Source organism: Coenobita brevimanus, chromosome 93, assembly GCF_032717465.1.
Source record: "Coenobita brevimanus isolate Jiangsu-jjx chromosome 93, ASM3271746v2, whole genome shotgun sequence".
In the NCBI taxonomy this organism is placed as follows: Eukaryota; Metazoa; Arthropoda; class Malacostraca; order Decapoda; family Coenobitidae; genus Coenobita; species Coenobita brevimanus.
The window spans coordinates 45,054,386-45,064,608 of NC_137046.1; positions in this window are offsets into that span (position 1 = coordinate 45,054,386).

Genomic DNA, 10,223 nt, shown 5'->3' on the forward strand with positions numbered 1-10,223 from the left:
CCACTTCGGTCAAAGTCTCCTCCTTCCCATCCCTTCTTCCCCCAACACTTGCCCTCTCCCTGATCGTTGCCCCCCCCCCTTTCTCCCTTATTCTTTCTTAGACTCCTTTTTCGCTATCTCAGCTCCTGTCACTTTCTCCAGCTTTCGTCTTGTCTCTCTTCCTACCACATTCATCCAACTGTCTCTTCTCTATGTTCCTGTCCCTCGCTCTTCGTTTATGCTCCCTCATCATTTCTATTTTATGTGTGTTCAACTTTAGGCTTAGCCTTGACAATGCATATCTTGAGGCCCAGCAGTCCTTCGACGAACCACATCCTTCACATGCCACCACTTCTGCTCTAATACCGACTGTGGTACCATCCATATTGGATACATGCCGGGGCTGCTGCAGTCAGTACTAGTGCAGTGGTATTAGCAGGAATATTTTAAAGACATGGTCGTGGGTCTTTTAGAAGATCAATAGTATATTTGATCAACATTTATTTCATTGCCCCATTCCCACCATAAGACTGAACTCGCGTCCATTAGGACAGCAGACCACTGTAACCGCTTGACCACCACCTCCCCCACATCTATGCACGTCTCTCCACCTCACTCATCTCCCTTGCCGGTTCGCTGTCTTTAATTTTGGCTCATCCTCCTCATCCCTCAAATTCATCTTCCCCTCTCATCCTAGCCGTACCTCTGTCCGTCACCGCAGTACTTATATCATTACCCACTCACGCCACCCAACTTCTCTTCCCTTATCTCTTTCATGTAGTTTCTCTTCACCCCTGTCCTTTCCACCTGACAGTCTCTTTCTTCCATCTCTTTTGCCTACCCGTATTTGTAGGCTACTTTCCCCTGACTTCTACTACCCTTTCTTCCCCCAACGTTTTTTACCCCCCAGCCTTTTCACTTATAGTATTCCTTTCCGTCCAACCCCACCTCTTGGTTTCTTCCTTCCACCCACTTCTTTCTTCTTCCCTCGAGTCCCCTTTCTGTCTTTTTGACCGCCTCTTTCCATTCCTTCTTCCCAATAAATTCCTTACTAGCCTCACTTTGTCCGTCTCACCGTCTTTTTCTTCTTCAGCTACTCTTTCTGTCTCCTTCACCTCTGTTGTCAGCTCCTACACGTCCTTTATCTCTGTCATCAAATTTTAATTTCTTTCTCCTCCACATTCATTGTCTGTCATTCTCCTCCATCCTCCCACTTACGTTCTGTCCAGTTTTTTCATCCCAGGCTCCTTCCCGTGTTCCTCCGCTTCCTCTTTCTGTCTCATGTACTTTACCTCTTTCCCTCTGTACTCCTCCTCCCTACAGTGCTCTTCACTTTCTCCGCCATATCCCATCCTCCACCTTTGCCTCCAGTTATTCCCCTTCCTCCCTCTTCCCCTCGGTCCTTCCCTTTCCGACCCCTCCGTACTTCCCCTTCCTGCCTCCTCGTCCCTCCTTTCCCTCTCCCCATCCCTACACTTCTCTCTACTTTCCTCCTTGCTCATCGCCTCAGTCCACTCTTTCCTTCCCTTCCTTTTTTTCTACTCCCCGCTTTACTCATCCCTTCAGTTATCCCTTCACCTCCTCCACACCAAGCTCATCCCTTCTGAGTGCAGTTGTTTTCATTCCCCCATGTCTTCAGCGTTCCCCCTCTCCCTCTCAGCCTCCTCTGGATCTACCTTTTTCGCTCTTCTCTCACTCCCTAGACTCCCCACTCCACACACTCTACTTCTCCCCTCTCTACTTTCCATCTTTCCCCTCTCCCCTCAGATCTTCCCTCCCCCCCCCATCGCTCTGCACCCCTTCTTCCTCCCTCCTACCCCGAGTACCGGCTGTCTGTGCACTGCCTTACCGGGCGGGTGTACTCCTGGCCACGGTATAATTTGGCCTCGTCCGGACACAGGCGGGCTACGGCCAACACACATTAGCCAAACACACCTTCCAGTGGCCACCCTCTCCCCCCTCTCACCACTTTCCTATCCTCCCTTTTCTCCTCCTTCTTTCCTCCCCTTCCTTTTTTCCTCCTTTGCCCACCTCGTTCTTCTACTTCCCTCCTCAACCTCTTCCACACTTTCTTCCCCTCCCTCTTTCCCCCTCACTCCCTTGCCCCCTCCTTCCCCATCCCTCACTCACCCCTTCCTTCCCCTTCCCTCACTCATCCCCCTCGCTGTTCCATCCCATTACTGTCCCCTTTCTCTTTGTATTGTTCAGATTCCCCTCACGCTCGATTTCTTTGCTTACTCTATCTGTCTCTCATCTTCCTCCTCTCTGTCTTATTCCGTCTTTCTTTGATCATCTCACTTCACCTTTCTTTTATCTTCTTCCTCCCTCTTGATTTCCATGCTCACGATGGCTTTTCTATTAATCCTCCTCACATTTCTCTATCTTCTCTTTCCTCTTGATCATCCTTCTTCCCTCGCTCTTCCTCCAGCCTCATGTTGCTCGGATTCCCCTCACGCTCGATCGCCTTGTCTGTTCTGTATCTCTTTGATCTTCTTCCCACTCAGTATTCTTCGTGCTATTTGTTCTTTCTCTTTCCTTTTGGTATTCTTTCCTCTGCTTGATTTTCTTCCCCGATCCCTCTTCTTCCATCCCTAGCCTTTTCCTCGTCCCCTCGCTCTTCCTCCTCGTCTTCCTCTTCTTCTGTACTTCCTATGTTTTTTTCTCTCCATCTCTCCCATTCTTTCCCTCCTTCCCTCTGAATGGCTTTAATCCTCCTAGTCCCTCTCTCTCCAAAAATTACTCACATCTTCCTCTTCCACCTCTTCTCCACTTCCTCCGTGTCATTTCTCTCCCACGTTGCCTCTTTCCCCTCTGTACGGTGTATTTTTAGCCTCATCACATCTCTTCCTCCTTCATAAAATTACTTCTTTCTTCCTCTTCCTTTTCTCCACCTTTTCCCTTTCTTTCCGTCCGCCTCTCCTTCTGTCTCTCTCCTCTCTGTAGCATAAGCCTACCTTGTCTCCCGTCCTTTATTCTGACTATATTTCTACCTTCCTTGTCTTCCTCCTATCTACATCGCCAGTATCATTTCCTTGAGTCGCTTCTGTACCTCTTCTCCTCAGCTACCTATCTGGCAGTCGTTCCTTTGCATCTCTTTTACGATAATAAATTTTTTTCCCTTCAATCCGACGACCAGTTATCGATAAATGTTGGGGCAATCTCCTGGCGAGTATATTCAGTTCAGGTGAGATCTTTCGAACTGGAGAAACGACACATAGCCTTCGAAAAATCCATCATAAGATATCCACCTTAAAGTGGAAAAAAAAAAAAAAAAAAAATCCTCTGGTAGTAGCCTGACGAAAATTGAAACTACCTCATTTGACTGAGGGTGGTTTAGTGCTTTAGCTTCTCTACACACAAAATACATGCCAACTATTCCCTTTGCATTACCCCTATATATTTTCTGCATCTGTTTCTCTCTAGTTCCTCATGTGTTGTGATATTCCCTTTACAGCATCCCAAGGTATGTTTTCTTTCCTTTTCTCTCTTCTCCCTTTGCTGCGTTCTCCCTATCTTCTTCCCTAACCCATTCAGCCTGAGGTCGTCTTTCCCTTCTTAATCTTGCAACCACTTGGCGAGATTGTCTTACTTGGGAGGAGACCTTTCTTTGTGTTTAATAGTGATAATTTCTAACCCCTCGAATGCAAGAGATTTTCCTCCATAGCCAACTCCACTGCCATGGTGTATTGATTTGACTTATTCTAACTCGAGCGATTCTAGTTAACTTAACAATGACCTTAGGTGCTGAAGGGTTTTATGAAGGCTATATGTATACACTCCAGTTCGAAATCTCTCTCTCTCTCTCTCTCTCTCTCTCTCTCTCTCTCTCAGCAAAATAAAGTAATGTGCAGAGAGCAAGAATAAAATAAAAACATGGTGGATTGAAAGAGGTTAAATAAAATCGTCTGAAGGTAGCAAGAAAATAAAATAATCTTAGTAAAAAGGTCAGGTTGCTGCATCTCTCTTTACTCCTCTCTCTAATGCGTATTCCTCCCTTTGTAGTTCCGCTCAAGTCGAATATATGTCTTCCTTTGCAGTCTGTACTCCCCCCCCTCCAACCCCTCTACCCTTGACCCTCGTCTCCCTCCCTCCTTGTAGTACTGGGCCTGGGGGCGGAAGGAGAGAGAGAGAGAGAGAGAGAGAGAGGATCTGAGGAATTGAAGTTGAAAAAGAAAAAATCGATTACAAGGTGGAAGAAGGAGGTAGGGCAGTAGGAGAACGAGAAGACGAAGAAGGAAGGATGAGGCGGGATGAAGAGTAGGAGGAGGAAGAAAGGAAAGCAGAAGTGAGTGGAAGAAACTGGAGGGAGGAGGGGTGGGAAGGGAAGGAGAGTAGTGATGAAGCAGAATGAGACATATGAGTGGAGGAAGTGAAAAAGTGCAATAGAAGGAGAGAGGGAGGGGGGAAGGGAGGTAGAGAGGGAGGAGAGATAGGGTGAGGTGGGAAAGGAAAGGATTTGGAGGAATATTGAAGAAGGAGGGAAGAGATGAAGGAGGAGAGGGGAAGAAGAGTACAAAGAGAAAACAAACAGCAACAGATCTGTTGGTCCTTTCGTGGCTGTTTGGTATATGAAGGTTATAACTAACAAAATTATTCTGTCAGCTAAAGACAAGGATGGAAAAGCAGGAACTCAAGATACGAAGTAGGAGGAGGGCGAGGGAAGAAGAAAAAGAGGATGATTAGACGTATATAAAAAGAAAGGAGCTGGAGGAAAATAGCCGAACGAGGAGATGGAAGATGCTGGAAGGATGAAGAGGGGGAGGAGGAGGAGGATGGTGCAAAGGAGGGAGGGAGGGAGAGGCTGGATGAGAGGTAGGAGGAGGGTAGTGCCTTTGTATGATGAGTGGGACTGATGACTGGCCGAGGGTAGGTTGGCACATCTATTAGTTTTGTGTCTGCGGAGGAGGTGGGGGTGGGGTGGTGGTGAGGGGGCCTGATGCTTCTGGGATGGTAGATCTATTAGTACACTGGCATGCGCAGGAGGAAGAGACCCGCTAACCCCTTCACTACGATGACACATTTTTATTTACTTATTTATTTTTGGTACCCCCCCGGACAAGTATATTTAATTTTAGGATAGACTTAAAATTTGTGAGGTTAGATGCAACTTTCGTGAACTTTTTCCGTGTGAGTTTTTTTTTTTTCCTAAGCTGAACAAAATCGTATGAAAGCAGCAAGAATAAAGTAAATAAAGAAGACGAGATGGGATCCAAGGGGTTTAATGGTGTATAGGATTATTTTTCATAGTTTTATATTTATTATATTTATTTTGAGATTTTTTGTGTGTACTTTATTATTTTTTTATTTTAAGGTTAGCTGTATATACGTTTATCATTATTATTATTTTAATATTTCTTTATACTTAACTATTATTTTTATTTTAAGATTATTTGTTTAAACGTGACTATTATTTTCAAGTTTGTTTATTTATACGTTCATCTTTATTATTTTTATTCCCACAGCTACCAAACCCTTTACAGCAAGACTAAAGTGAATATTGACATAGAAATGATAAAAAGACCAAATTCAGGCCCTTATAATTAACCCTAATGCAGACTTGTTAATGGTAGTGATTATAAGATGGTATATAAATGCGGCCCAAGAGATGCTGCTTCTTGTTGCTGAATGAAGGAGGATGTGTCTGGAATGAAAAGCTGCAGGTAGCATTTTGTTTACCCCTCTGCTTACTTGCTTGGTTCCCTTACATGTTTATATTTCATTACATACTTATTTTTCGTTACTTGTTTATTGTTGTTGCTTATTTATTTACTTGTTTATATTTAGTTTGGTTATTTGAGTCATATTTGTTCTCTTGTTTATTTACCTGCTTAGGATGGATCAGTTGGCGAAATTATAAAAATGTTAATTAAAGATGTTGTCCCTTGAGTAGGATGGCGTCATTATAATCCATTCCTCGCTGCCGCCAGACGATCTCATTTGGTTAGGGGAAGACATATCATAGTAAAGAGGTTAACTAATAGGCACAGTAAAGAAGATAAAATGAAAAAGAGATAATGCACTCTGGATGGTTTAATTCATGCATTACATTATGCTTGCTAGTGATAATAGGAGGGGAGGGAGAGAAAGATGCAACTGATGGAGGGGGGTAGGTGGGAAGGGAAGAAGTGTGGCGAGATAAGGTAAGATGAGAAGTTGGAGGATAAGGAGAGAGAGAGAGAGAGTACAAGAGAGGGATGGAGGGAGGGAAGGAGGTAGAGAGGGAGGAGAGGTAGGATAAAGAGGGAAAGGGATGGAGGAGGTGGAGGAATCTAGAAAGAGGGAAGAAATGGGGTAGGTGAGGGGGAGATGAGTCACGAGACGAGGTAGGAGAAGGACGAGGGATGAAGAAAAAGGGAACGATAGATGAAAACTGATATCGATAATGAGGACAGAGATCATTCCCGAAGATGCATTGAAAAGTGAGATCCTTCTAAAGCTGAAAAATTGGTAATATTGAAACAGAAATAGGCGTCATTGTAGTGAAGGTATTAAAAAAAATCAGAAGAACACTTTTGGAACGTAAACAATGATAAATATCGTGGTTGTGTTAATTTCATGATGCGGACTAAAAGGGAAGCTGATTTATTTTGTTTGTGCTAGTTTCACCATAAGGACTATATTTCGTTGTTGTCTCGGGATTGTGTTCTTGTCGGTTAAGGAAGCTCCCTAACGCCTCTTCTTTAGTGATTTAGTTTTGGATATGGCTGGTTGATATTCTTCTGCACGTTATTTATGCAGAGTATGGCGATATCGGAAGGACTTATGTAACGCAGAAGAGGACAGCAAAGTGAAATAAGCACAATAAATCGCTTAAGAAAAGGTATTAGGGAGCGTCCTTACCCGAAGACAATGCTGGTCATGGTGTCGTGATGCGAACTTTTAAAAACTACATATTACATGGTTGTACTGATGTTATGGGAACTTGAGAGAAAAAAAGAAGCAAAGAAGAAGGAAAAAAAGAAGGATGGAAAGAGAAAAAAAGAAAGAAATGGTTTACTGCGTAGTTGTGTTGATCTCGTTATAGATGCAAGTGTAGCTGTGTCGGTGTTGGGGTGCGGTAGAGGCCTGGATTACATGGAGAGTAGGTCTGGTATAAGCATGCAAGGGGGTGGCGGCGGGGGTGAGCATGTGCAGGGGTGCCGTCATGCATGGAGAGAGAGAGAGAGAGAGAGAGAGAGAGAGAGGAAGCAAACAAAATTAAAGTGTGTACAAGATGGTGGTGGGGGGAGACGTCTTGCATTTGATAGGGCTGAGATTAGGATGGAGTGGTGGAGTGAGGAGGAAGGATGGGGTTAGAATGGAAGGATGAGGTTAGAGTGGAGGAGTAGTATTAGGATGGAGTTTGAGTTTGGAGTAAGGTGGGGTAGGAGATGCGCTGTGTACGGTGGGGGTGAGGTTAGGGTAGTGAGGGGTTAGGGGAAGGGGGTAGGAGGTGAGGTGGACGGCATCTGATTCAACGTGCTTGTACCACTTGTTTATAGCTTGTCTTTGAAGGTTTCGCCAGTAGTGATGTTCAGTGGGCATCGTGTGTGTGTGTGTGTGTGTGTGTGTGTGTGTGTGTGTGTGTGTGTGTGTGTGTGTGTGTGTGTGTGTGTGTGTGACTGGGAATATCGTTTGATTGGTGGCTGCGTCTGCATGGGTATGGGTCGTTACTGAGGGGAAAGGCTTATGTCTTTATTAGTCTTGTCGGTGAAATCAAACCCTGTGTGTGTGTGTGTGTGTGTGTGTGTGTGTGTGTGTGTGTGTGTGTGTGTGTGTGTGTGTGTGTGTGTGTGTGTGTGTGTGTGTGCCATTAAGTCAGCGTGGTAATGAAATAGTCAATACGAACACGTCAGGGAGTGAAAGAGGAGAGGAAAGACGAGAGCAATGATGAAGACTATTATGGAAAAGAGAGAGAGAGAATTAACGCAGATTAACACACTGGCCTGTAACAGTTACACACACACATACACACACACACACACACACACACACACACACACACACACACACACACACACACACACACACACAATTACCATTTCTTTTGCAAGCTGATATGGATAACGGCAGCAGAGTGAAAATAAATCAATATTAGCTTTGTCGATATGAAATGTGCGTAGTAAAAACCGTAGAGTTTCTGTGCACTTGCAGACGTCATAGCTCCTCTTCTGTATCCCTCTTATGGCTTTGTATACTTTCTTTTTCTGTCTTTCTTTCACCTCTGCCTCTGTCCCTTACTCTGTCGTCTCTATCAGTGTCTACGTCTTCTTTCCTCCTTGCCTCAACCTCAACCTCTTCTCCCTTTTTACATATTTTTACTCTTTCGGTCTTGTTTCTCAATTTTCATTATTCTTCTACACTTTAGCTGATCTGTTTATTAGATGTAAGGGTGAAATTCAGTGCTGGAAGAAATGGGAGGATAGGAAGCTGGAAAAAAACGTGAGAGAGAGAGAGGGGGGGGGGGAAGTGAAATTGGGGGCATGGAGGGAGGAGCCGAAATGAAAGAAGGGAGACACGGAGAAGAGGAAGAGGGAGGGAAAGTAGACAGATGAATATAAAACGAAAGAAAAGAGATAATAAGGAATGGAGAACAACTTGAAAAGAGAACAGTACTGAAAGAAGTAAAGGAAGGGAAGGACAGGACAGTAGGAAAGGAAAGGCAGGTGAATGGGAAGGGCAAGTCAATGGGAAGGGCAGGTGAGTGGGAAAGGAAGGGCAGGTGAGTGGAAAGGAGAGGTGAGTGGGAAGGGCAGGTGAGTGGGAAGGACAGACTAGTGGGAAGGGCAGGTGAGTGGGAAGGACAGGTGAGTGGGAGGGACAAGTGAATAGGAAAGGCAGGACAAAAAGGAAGGGTTGGAGTGTCCGGAGCCTGAAGCAGCATCTGGTGGGCATCTGGCTCATCTCACTCTTATTCTCACTTCTTCACAAATTATTTTCACACACGCTCATTTGTACTCCCATATTCACACACACACACACACACACACACACACACACACACACACACACACACACACACACACACACACACACACACACACACACACACACACACACACACACACACACACACACACACACATTTTTACAGTCATATTCCCATTCATTTATAGTCTCACATACCTGTTCATTCACACACACATAGTGGTTTGGTTTGATGGTGGTTGTGGTAGGTTTGGTGGTAGTTGTGGTGGTAGATGTGGTAGGTTTGATGGTAGTTGTGGTGGTAGATGTGGTAGGTTTCGTGGTAGTTGTGGTCGTAGGTGCGGTAGTAACTTAGGATGCTATTTATAGCTATAGTATCTTCAGTTTCTGCGGCGCACCTGTGTTGGGGTGGCTGTGGTAGTTTGAGTGGTAGGAGTTGTGGTAGTTGTTGTAGTAGGACGAACAGTAATGGTGGTAGATGTGAGGGTAATTGATAGTTTTAATGGTAGATGTGGTGACGATGGTGGTGGTGGTGGTGGTGGTGGTGGTAGTAGTAGTAGTAGTAGTAGTAGTAGTAGTAGTAGTACTAGTAGTAGTACTAGTAGTAGTAGTAGTAGTAGTAGCAGCAGCAGCAGCAGCAGTAGGCGTGGAGGTAACAGGAATTCTTCTGTGTTAGTTGTGGTAATAGGAGGAGTACTCGTGATGGTAGTTGTTGTTGTCGTGGTCGTGGTTGAAGTTATCATAGTTGTGGTAGTTTGCCGTTTTGGTGGTCGTTGTGGTAGTGGCAGAAGTACGAGTTCTTGCGGTGGTACTGGTGGAAAATGTTGTGTTTGTGGTGGAGGTTGTGGTGTTTGTGATGGTAGTTGTGTGGTACTAGTGATCAGTGTGACGGTATTTTTCGATATATGCATTGTTGGTAGTTGTAGTAGTAGTTGCGATGGTTATGGTGGTATTTGTGGTGTTTATGACTGTAGCGGTGTGGTAGTAACGACAGCTGTGGTGGTAGTTTTGGTAGCTGTAATGGTTGTGGTATATTTACTATGCTTGATGATACCTGTAGTTGAGATGATGTTAGCTGTAGTAATTTTGATGGTTGTGGTGGTGATAGTACTAGTAGTGGTTGCGATGGTAGTTGTGGTAGTAGCTGTGGTAGTTGTGGTGGCTGCTTCAACCTACCTTAGTGACTGGAATGGGTAGGAGAGCCGGAGGGTGGGTCGGTGAGGCAGGGTTGAGGTGGGGGAGGCGGGGGGAGACGGGATGAGATGGGGGAGGTGGGGGGGGAGGGATGAGGTGGGGCAGGTGGTGGGGAGTTGTGGGAGGGGAGGATCGAGGTTGGG